Genomic DNA, 12,140 nt, shown 5'->3' with positions numbered 1-12,140 from the left:
GTTCGGGAGAGATTTTTGCTAATGCTTTTTCCCTTCTTACTGCGACGCTAGTCTCTGCACTGTCAATGACTGAGGGCTGAAAGTCGAACATAGCTCACCTCAGTTACTTTCGTCGTCGCGTTGACTTTTTCTTTTTCTTTTTTTTTTTTTTTTCTTTTACTTTTCGCGGCGGATCAGTGGCTAAGTGAACAGCAACCTGTCCATCCCGCTTTTGGCGACGTCCCGAAGTGCGGACAGGGGTGGCTCAGCGAAATGACTCGTCAGCAGCGGCTCCGAGCCACCGTGGGCGATGAGAGGCTTAACGAATCGAATTACGACTGATCTGGTTAATTAATTTTCCCAGCGCCATTTTCAGAGAGCGCGGAACAGAGAAGCCGCAGACGTACGTGTCCAACAGCGCAGCCAGCCTAGTCTCTGGCGGCTAGCGATTGCCAGAACACTGGGACAGCCTGATGAACGTGTTATCTCACTTCTCAACATTTAGTCCGGAAACCATAACACGTTGTCAATGTGGTACATTATTCTTATTTCTTCGTTTTGGAGACCATTCAAACTTGGTAGTTAGCTCGATGCTTTGTGCCATCTTACACTGCCAGCGCTTTTTCATAAGTTAACGGTGTTTGTTTTCCGCCCATAAGCCATTTCTTTCCACTCATTTCCTCAGACTTCTGCGTGAATACGTGCTTCGTTGCTAGTGACCCGAAGGCTACTAGATTTATAACATTTTCTTCTGTAATGTTCACAGCTTGTAAATCTCCCTTAGTTTTCCTTGACCACTTATTTTGGATTAATAATATTAAGTAGTTTTTCAGTGCGCTTATTGTTATGCGTTCCGTAAAGATAGCCACTGTATATCAAGATCTACTGCTCATAGTGAGAATGGTGCAAATTTATATGGCTGGGTCAATTGCAATAGTTCGTTTCCGAATGGTTACATCAGAAGGTTCGAGAACGAGACAGGTCTAGATTCAGAAAGGTCTCAGACAAGAGAATGCTTTTCCATGCGTTTTGTTCAGTGTCTTCTTAGAGAAAGTAATAAAGGAATCTAGGCAACAAGAGTGGACTGTCGCCGAAATGGATGATAATTTCAATTGTCTCGCATATTCCGATGACACAGTACTACTAAGTGAATCAAACGAGGAGCTGAAAGAAATGTATCAGAAAATAGATAACTAAGCACAGACGCTAGGCCTAAAGGTGTTCTAAATACATATCTACAAAGATATTCCGCAAGGCGGGTGGCCAAGTGTACCATGTATGATGTATCACTGTTAGTCATTCCCTTCCTTGTTCGAATCGCAAATAGAGGAAGGAAAAACGACTGTCTGTATGCCTCCGTATGAACTGTAATTTCTCGTATCTTACTTTTGCAGTCCTTTCACGGAATCCACATCGGCTGCAGCAAAGTCGTTCGGCAGACAGCTTATGATGCCGGTTCTCTAAATTTACTCAGTAGTGTTCCTCGAAAAACCGTCGCCTTCCTCTAGGGATCCCTATTTGAAATCCCAAAGCATCTCTGTAAGTGTTCATGCGATTAGAAAGAAGATTAGGAAGAAACGAACAGCAGGAAGAAAGGAACAGCAAGAAGAATTTCTTGAGATAGGTGGCATGAGGTTCAAGAGAGTTCACTGGTGCATATACACTCCTGGAAATGGAAAAAAGAACACATTGACACCGGTGTGTCAGACCCACCATACTTGCTCTGGACACTGCGAGAGGGCTGTACAAGCAATGATCACACGCACGGCACAGCGGACACACCAGGAACCGCGGTGTTGGCCGCCGCATGGCGCTAGCTGCGCAGCATTTGTGCACCGCCGCCGTCAGTGTCAACCAGTTTGCCGTGGCATACGGAGCTCCATCGCAGTCTTTAACACTGGTAGCATGCCGCGACAGCGTGGACGTGAACCGTATGTGCAATTGACGGACTTTGAGCGAGGGCGTATAGTGGGCATTTGGGTGGCCGGGTGGACGTACCGCCGAATTGCTCAACACGTGGGGCGTGAGGTCTCCACAGTACATCGATGTTGTCGCCAGTGGTCGGCGGAAGCTGCACGTGCCCGTCGACCAGGGACCGGACCGCAGCGACGCACGGATGCACGCCAAGACCGTAGGATCCTACACAGTGCCGTAGGGGACCGCACCGCCACTTCCCAGCAAATTAGGGACACTGTTGCTCCTGGGGTATCGGCGAGGACCATTCGCAACCGTCTCCATGAAGCTGGGCTACGGTCCCGCACACCGTTAGGCCGTCTTCCGCTCACGCCCCAACATCGTGCAACCCGCTTCCAGTGGTGTCGCGACAGGCGTGAATGGAGAGACGAATGGAGACGTGTCGTCTTCAGCGATGAGAGTCGCCTCTGCCTTGGTGCCAATGATGGTCGTATGCGTGTTTGGCGCCGTGCAGGTGAGCGCCACAATCAGGACTGCATACGACCAAGGCACACAGGGCCAACACCCGGCATCATGGTGTGGGGAGCGATCTCCTACACTGGCCGCACACCTCTGGTGATCGTCGAGGGGACACTGAATAGTGCACGGTACATCCAAACCGTCATCGAACCCATCGTTCTATCATTCCTAGACCGGCAAGGGAACTTGCTGTTCCATCAGGACAATGCACGTCCGCATGTATCCCGTGCCACCCAACGTGCTCTAGAAGGTGTAAGTCAACTACCCTGGCCAGCAAGATCTCCGGATCTGTCCCCCATTGAGCATGTTTGGGACTGGATGAAGCGTCGTCTCACGCGGTCTGCACGTCCAGCAAGAACGCTGGTCCAACTGAGGCGCCAGGTGGAAATGGCATGGCAAGCCGTTCCACAGGACTACATCCAGCATCTCTACGATCGTCTCCATGGGAGAATAGCAGCCTGCATTGCTGCGAAAGGTGGATATACACTGTACTAGTGCCGACATTGTGCATGGTCTGTTGTCTGTGTCTATGTGCCTGTGGTTCTGTCAGTGTGATCATGTGATGTATCTGACCCCAGGAATGTGTCAATAAAGTTTCCGCTTCCTGGGACAATGAATTCACGGTGTTCTTATTTCAATTTCCAGGAGTGTATATTACAACAACGTACGAATGGATGTAAAAGAAACTATTGGAATGGGGATGAAATGGATATATGTTCTCTGGGGGATCCTCGCCTCAAATTCAGAATCAGCTATTACTAAGATGAGAAGCTATTATACATTTATATTTCCAGTTGTCGTGCACGGTTCATAAACGTAGAGCATACCTAAACGAGAAAAGTAAAAACTATTAGAATTGGGAGAAGATATGGCGACCGATTATAGATAAAGGAATATGGAGGAGAGGTTAAGAATGACAAAATATGTCTCTTGATGCAAGAATCAACAATCCTACATAAACTGAAGAACAAGGAAACCAGCGCTCTTAGGGCAAAAGAGAGGCAGGTGAACAAAGCTGTTACGGGAAAACCAAACTCCAGAACACTCATATGACGACCAAGGGCAGCGCATGGTGGACGACCAGGGGAAGAACCTGGAAGTCGTGAGGACTGAAGATACCCGGAGGAACCGAGCACAAAACAGAAAGGAACGGAGGCAGTCTGAAGTAACAGCGCGTGCCCTGCAGGGATTGTGATCGCTTGATATGTTTGTTTGTATGTATTTAGCGCAAGGTGATGGTGAATCTATATATTTGCTGATGGAAGTTTCTTGTTTGGTACTGTATATTTTCTTAAGAATTGCTGTCTCCTGTCTAGCAGTACCGTACGTTTCTAGAGGGGCGAAGCTCACCTAACTAACGGAAAAATCCCAAGTCATTCCCGTTCTCAAGAATTATCATCGAACGGACCCGCAAAACTATAGGTCTATGTCTCTCACGACGTCTTTTTACAGAATCTAGACCATATTTTATGTTTTAAGATATTTCTTGAGACCAAAAAATATCTTCTGTTGGATACAACATGGGTTCCGGAAACGACGATCCTGTGGAACCCAGCTTGCACGACGAGACCCAGAAAGCAGTGGACACAGGTGCCTAGGTGGATGCTGTGTTCTTCACTTCCGGAAGGCATTCCACACCGTTCCGTATGCCACATCACGAAAAAAATACGAGCGTATGGAATATCAGGCCAACTGCATGTTATTGAGGACGAGGGAAAGTCTTCAGACGTAAAATTAACTTTGGGCGTGCCCCGGAGATTTTTATAAAAAATGGTTCAAATGGCTCTGAGCACTATGGGACTTAACATCTTTGGTCATCAGTCCCCTAGAACTTAGAACTACTTAAACCTAACTAACCTAAGGACATCACACACAGCCATGCCTGAGGCAGGATTCGAACCTGCGACCGTAGCAGTCGCGCGGTTCCGGACTGAGCGCCTTAACCGCGAGACCACCGCGGCCGGCGGAGATTTTTATAGGACCGCTACTTGTCACAGTATGTAAATGACCTAGAAGATGACGTCACATGTTCACATGTAGGAAGACCTGCAGAGGATCGACACTTGGTACAGGGAGCGACAATTGACCCATAACGTAAACAAACATAGTGTACTGCGAACACATAGACAGAAAGATGGTACAATATGCGATTACAGAATTTCAGGTCAATCGCGGGAAGCAGTTATTTGCATAAAATACATGGGGTTGTGCGTACGGAACGATTTCAAGTGGAATGACCGCCTAAATTCAACAGCAGGTAAGGCAGATTTCAGACAGAGTGATTGGAGAAACCCAAAGAAATGTAGTCCATCAATAAAGAAAGCTTATAAGACTCTCGTTCGACCAATTCCTGGCGTCAGTGCGGGATCTTTACAAGATAGTAGTGATGGTTCAAATGGCTCTGAAAACTATGGGACTTAACATCTGAGGTCATCAGTCCCGTAGACTTAGGACTACTTAAACTTAACTAACCTAAGAACAGCACACACATCCATGCCCGAAGCAGGATTCGAACCTGCGACCGTGGGAGCTGCGCGGTTCCGGACTGAAGCACGTACAACAGCTCGGCCACGGTGGCCGGCCGTTGAACAGCCAAGAGGAGTTTATCAAACACACAGTTTCTATTGTTGGTGTTGTAGATAGCTTAAACCTAACTTAAGGTCATCACACATATCCATGCCCGAAGCAGGGTTCGACCGTAGCGATCGCGCGGTTCCAGACTGAAGCACCTACAACTGTTCGTCCACACCGGTCGGCAGATAGGAGTGATACAACAAATAGAGACGAGACAAAGTAGCACGATTCCTTACAGGTTCATTCAATAAGCACTATCGGGATGCTAAGCAAACTCCAGCAGCAGACGCTGCAAGAGAACCATTCTGCATCACGGTATGATATGCTGTCAGAGTTCCGAGAAAAGTCAATCAGTACACTGCGTCCTCCAACATATATCTCGCGAAAAGATTTTTAAGATAATGAGTAAGTTCAATGACTGGCTGTTCTTTCCGTTCTTGGTAGAATGTTTTAAACGTTGTAAATGAAAGCACGTACGACACTGGTGTAATATTTCGAGCCCACAATAAAGCTTACCAGCAATCATTCTTCCGGCGAACCATACGCGACTGCAACCAAAAAAGGGTTAAGTGACATTGGTACACCGAGTACCCTCCACGACACAGAGTAAGGTGCCTTCAGGAACATGGACGTAACTGTATATATGAATTCAGAAGGCTTCCAATGCGGATGTTGAAAGGGAACAGGCATGAGTTAGCCTGAAGAAGGGATAAAAAGACAAGGTGAAATGATAAAGGAATGCTACACGAACACTGAGGAACAAATGGGAGGGAACTGAGATTGTCATGTGGTTCCCACTTGGCCAAAATGGAATGGAGATACATTCCCTTGACATAGAATAAACGTTGATTCGTTCAACCATTTTGGTCGATTTATCGATCACCTTCTGTAGTCATGGCGGCAGTGCAAGCGAGGAAGAAGCGGAGATATTTGCGAGCAGTGTTCTCTGCGGCAGGTATCTTTGCGACTGCTGCGCGTATCTAGAATCTGCGTGGCGCGGGGCGCAGTGGAGATTAAAGCGACGTGTTTGCCTTTATTGTCATATTTGTTTCTCTAATAGAACATTATTACACGTGCGTGGCAGTCCCCTGCCCGAAACCACCGACCCCCCGCAGCCACTCTCCGGGCACAAAGAGGACGCAATAATGGCGGAACACAGAGGAATTTCATCAAAAACAAATCACCGTTTGATCAGGGCTGCTGCGGCCACCAAAGAGTGTGCAGTCGCGGCGTTCGCTCGCCGTGTGTCGCTGGCGGCAGGCGGCGGCGTTCCTGTCGCTCGCCTTTCTCTCGTCTGATGACGCTGTGTCGGCATCGGCCGTTCCTGAACTGAGGAACCTTCTTTTCGTATTTATTTTCACAATCCATTAATAAAGTACTGCTATTTAACAGCTATTCCCACTCTGAAGTGCACGTGATGTTTCAGAAAGAATATCAAATACTGATAAAAAAATTGCATCACCAAGAAGGGATTATGCGACATGAACGAAAGTTGAATTTACAATGAAATTCAGACCATTTGCTCCTCACAGGCGCATATAGATATTAACGAGGACAGATGACAATTTTTTTTTCTGCTGTCGGATTACGATTTTTGGTCTATTTTGTATTTTTTTAATTTTCTTTCCTTTTTAAGGAAGGTAGCAGAAACAGAAACCTCTATTATTGACAAAACCATAGTATGTCCTTACACGTTATAAGTGTCCTGCAAGGAACCTCGATGCCGTCCTACCATGCAGCATGAAATAATAACAAAGTCAAAGTGTGGCTATCTCTTGCACAATTAAAAAGTATTTATAGACATTAAAACAAAATTCGAAGAAACAGCCCACTGCTAAGTGTGCACGGAAGTTTCCTTTAATTTACGTATATGATGACAAACTATTTGTTAACAGATTACCGGTTTCGGTCTCTAATGACCATCATCAGATCTACACTCCTGGAAATTGAAATAAGAACACCGTGAATTCATTGTCCCAGGAAGGGAAACCTTTATTGACACATTCCTGGGGTCAGATACATCACATGATCACATTGACAGAACCACAGGCACATAGACACAGGCAACAGAGCATGCACAATGTCGGCACTACTACACTGTATATCCACCTTTCGCAGCAATGCACGCTGCTATTCTCCCATGGAGACGATCGTAGAGATGCTGGATGTAGTCCTGTCGAACGGCTTGCCATGCCATTTCCACCTGGCGCCTCAGTTGGACCAGCGTTCGTGCTGGACGTGCAGACCGCGTGAGACGACGCTTCATCCAGTCCCTAACATGCTCAATGGGGGACAGATCCGGAGATCTTGCTGGCCAGGGTAGTTGACTTACACCTTCTAGAGCACGGGATACATGCGGACGTGCATTGTCCTGTTGGAACAGCAAGTTCCCTTGCCGGTCTAGGAATGGTAGAACGATGGGTTCGATGACGGTTTGGATGTACCGTGCACTATTCAGTGTCCCCTCGACGATCACCAGAGGTGTACGGCCAGTGTAGGAGATCGCTCCCCACACCATGATGCCGGGTGTTGGCCCTGTGTGCCTCGGTCGTATGCAGTCCTGATTGTGGCGCTCACCTGCACGGCGCCAAACACGCATACGACCATCATTGGCACCAAGGCAGAAGCGACTCTCATCGCTGAAGACGACACGTCTCCATTCGTCCCTCCATTCACGCCTGTCGCGACACCACTGGAGGCGGGCTGCACGATGTTGGGGCGTGAGCGGAAGACGGCCTAACGGTGTGCGGGACCGTATCCCAGCTTCATGGAGACGGTTGCGAATGGTCCTCGCCCATACCCCAGGAGCAACAGTGTCCCTAATTTGCTGGGAAGTGGCGGTGCGGTCCCCTACGGCACTGCGTAGGATCCTACGGTCTTGGCGTGCATCCGTGCGTCGCTGCGGTCCGGTCCCAGGTCGACGGGCACGTGCACCTTCCGCCGACCACTGGCGACAACATCGATGTACTGTGGAGACCTCACGCCCCACGTGTTGAGCAATCCGGCCATACGTCCACCCGGCCTCCCGCATGCCCACTATACGCCCTCGCTCAAATTCCATCAACTGCACATACGGTTCACGTCCACGCTGTCGCGGCATGCTACCAGTGTTAAAGACTGCGATGGAGCTCCGTATGCCACGGCAAACTGGCTGACACCGACGGCGGCGGTGCACAAATGCTGCGCAGCTAGCGCCATTCGACGGCCAACACCGCGGTTCCTGGTGTGTCCGCTGTGCCGTGCGTGTGATCATTGCTTGTACAGCCCTCTCGCAGTGTCCGGAGCAAGTATGGTGCGTCTGACACACCGGTGTCAATGTGTTCTTTTTTCCATTTCCAGGAGTGTATTTTATAAAAACAAGGTACTAGTATACTGCAGCCATAGCTTCGTCAAATATTGCATTTAACATTTGACGATGCCATTATGGCTGCAGTACATTAGGACTTTGTTTTTTTTAAAGCAGATCTGATGATGGTCGTTAGAGACCGAAAGCGGTCATCTGTTAACAAAATGTTTGTGACCATAGACGTAAATTAAAGGACACTTATTGTTTATACGGGTCTCTGTTTTATTCGTGACAGTATCGCAGCTTGTGAAACTGTGAAAGTGTGAGTTCTTCCTGGGCCACAGACTTGTGTAATTTTCCTAGCTCCTCACTTTACTCTGTCGGTTTCACAACGACAGCACCACCGCGCATTTTTGCGCACCCGGCACACCCCAAGTATACGGCGGGTACGCAGAAACCGTTCCTAGGAAACTGGAATACCTGTTCTTGTACTTTCGTAGCCGCAACAGTTTTGTGTGTCCATCTTGCAAGTATTGCCAGTAATCCAGTACTTGCTGTACGTTCAGACGTTTGTCTGTATATGTAATGGACCGTCATACCTGTGATGCACGTCACAGCATTCGTCTTATGACGTGGAAAAAACGTTTCCTCTGGAAAAAATACTATGTCGTAAGATTCTGCTGTATATAAAATGCTCCGTATGAATTCTATAATCTTCTTTGCTAGACTCCAGACAGCCAACGGGTCGCAGCAGACCAGCCGGTGGGCGTCCGTATACAGCACGCCGCACTGCTCACACTTGAGCGAATCCGCCAAATGTATTGCGTACTTTTAGTCATTCGTTGGGTATTTCCGATTCACTACAACTTTGTTGACCTGACTGTTCTAGGAACTTGAGTGTGCGCCACACCACTTGCCAGTTAACGGCTGGATGCTTCCGTTCAACCCTGTTCCGGGCGATCTGTCGAAGAAGCAGACGGTACACGTGCTTCGATGTCGACTGCCGGGCTGTCGGTAAACGTTCTCGAACGTAACTGTGTTCAACGATGAACGTCCACGTATACGTGAACGGGGGCGATATATGGCCGACACTGACAGGGGGAAGATGCAATGTTGGTTCTGGTTCTTCGACGATCGTCCCCATAAGCGAGTGATTCCTGTTACGTCACCGTTTGAGCATAGTATTAATATACACGGCACGCGCCTTCACTAAACCAACGCTCCCTTGTCGCGCTGGGAGAGATACCATCTTCAGATAGATAAGGATTACCGCCCAGTGATCTTCTTCAGTGCGGATGCACTCATGTTGTTCAGACTGTTACGGCAATCAGTAGATTGACTGCCGCGGGTACACTGGGTAGGGGCACTACAAATGTAGTCTGTGGACAGTAAGTTGGAAATGTGGGTCTCACGGGGAGCGTGCCAGAGACAAGGCCCTGCAGTCGCAGTGTCTTCTTTCTCCTCGATCGCTCAACTCAACGAACAGTACCGAACAAAACGCCAAAAAAAGGCGAACAGAGCATTTGCCATGTGACCATGAGGTCCCGGGTTCGAGTCCCGGTCGGCGCACACATTTTCAACTGTCTCCGTTGATATTTATCAACGTCTTTAAGCAGCTAGTGGTCTGGACTTCATTGTAATTTCATTCTTCGATAGATGCAAGATCACCAGTGGAATCTGTTCTTTCGGACATGTCCGAAAGTACTGCTACCATCTTATTATATTCATATAAACGGAAGTTGGTAGGTGTGTTTGTATATATGAAGGATGATATCTCTTAAAACATCGCAGCAGCCGGATGAGAGTGTGAGATAGTAGTGGGTGACGTCGCAATCTGTCTATAGGTGTATCAGCGATCAGAGACTAAAAGACTCTTCAGCCCGAGCGTGTCTTACGTAGCTCGTAGGCAAAATAAGTTCCATTATCTTATTCCAACAGATCGCGCCCAGCCACGCCTCTATGCTTCCGAAGATTAGTAAAATTATTCTTTACACAAGTTTACTGCGCTGTAGTGGTCAAGTTGTGGGCACTCAATAGTACATATTCTTCAGAAAAATTATCTTTAGGCGTAATTACGTGAGCTGTAAATTGAAGATCCTGTACTATGCGAATCAAAGATGACTGTCAACACCAAGATCCATAACACAGTTATCTCTGGTAAGCGTATTAAAATTCTCAAATGTTGGAAATTATTAATCATATAATTCGTGTTCGCACTAGACGCCCCTTGAGTAACAAAACTGATAGTTTTCTATTGACATTCTCTATCAGATCACTATGGTTTGAAAATCATTCCTACATTCATAGGTTACGTCATATCTCATAAATTCGACATGTCAGAGGTTAAACACCACCTCCTTTAGCGTTGTAAAGTATACAAATTTTCATTCAGTAAGAATCACCGCTCTTTCTGATCTTCACACACGTCTCAGTGTAAACAAACTGGAGTCATCAATTTCCAATGTAATTAACTCTTTAACATTTCGTAGAAGACACAAAACTTTAATTCGTAATACCAGACACAGACGTATTGCAATGTAAATCTACCATCATGCGAGGCTCTTTCAGAACAGCTAACACCGAACCCTGACACACGACTGAAGTTCAACATTACATTTTCGTTTATGAAACATACACACCTGGAAATTGAAATAAGAACACCGTGAATTCATTGTCCCAGGAAGGGAAAACTTTATTGACACATTCCTGGGGTCAGATACATCACATGATCACACTGACAGAACCACAGGCACATAGACACAGACAACAGACCATGCACAATGTCGGCACTAGTACAGCGTATATCCACCTTTAGCCGGAATGCAGGCTGCTATTCTCCCATGGAGACGATCGTAGAGGTGCTGGATGTAGTCCTGTGGAACGGCTTGCCACGCCATTTCCACCTGGCGCCTCAGTTGAACCAGCGTTCGTGCTGGACGTGCAGACCGCGTGAGACGACGCTTCATCCAGTCCCAAACATGCTCAATGGGGGACAGATCCGGAGATCTTGCTGGCCAGGGTAGTTGACTTACACCTTCTAGAGCACGGGATACATGCGGACGTGCATTGTCCTGTTGGAACAGCAAGTTCCCTTGCCGGTCTAGGAATGGTAGAACGATGGGTTCGATGACGGTTTGGATGTACCGTGCACTATTCAGTGTCCCCTCGACGATCACCAGAGGTGTAGGAGATCGCTCCCCACACCATGATGCCGGGTGTTGGCCCTGCGTGCCTCGGTCGTATGCAGTCCTGATTGTGGCGCTCACCTGCACGTCGCCAAACACGCATACGACCATCATTGGCACCAAGGCAGAAGCGACTCTCATCGCTGAAGACGACACGTCTCCATTCGTCCCTCCATTCACGCCTGTCGCAACACCACTGGAGGCAGGCTGCACGATGTTGGGGCGTGAGCGGAAGACGGCCTAACGGTGTGCGGGATCGTAGCCCAGCTTCATGGAGACGGTTGCGAATGGTCCTCGCCGATACCCCAGGAGCTACAGTGTCCCTAATTTGCTGGGAAGTGGCGGTGCGGTCCCCTACGGCACTGCGTATGATCCTACGGTCTTGGCGTGCATCCGTGCGTCGCTGCGGTCCGGTCCCAGGTCGACGGGCACGTGCACCTTCCGCCGACCACTGGCGACAACATCGATGTACTGTGGAGACCTCACGCCCCACGTGTTGAGCAATTCGGCGGTACGTCCACCCGGCCTCCCGCATGCCCACTATACGCCCTCGCTCAAAGTCCGTCAACTGCACACACGGTTCACGTCCACGCTGTCGCGGCATGCTACCAGTGTTAAAGACTGCGATGGAGCTCCGTATGCCACGGCAAACTGGCTGACACTGACGGCGGCGGTGCACAAAT

The sequence above is a fragment of the Schistocerca gregaria genome, chromosome 4 (genome assembly GCF_023897955.1).
Source record: "Schistocerca gregaria isolate iqSchGreg1 chromosome 4, iqSchGreg1.2, whole genome shotgun sequence".
Lineage (NCBI taxonomy): Eukaryota > Metazoa > Arthropoda > Insecta > Orthoptera > Acrididae > Schistocerca > Schistocerca gregaria.
The sequence above is the reverse complement of the archived record's forward strand: the minus strand, read 5'-3'. Positions refer to the sequence as shown.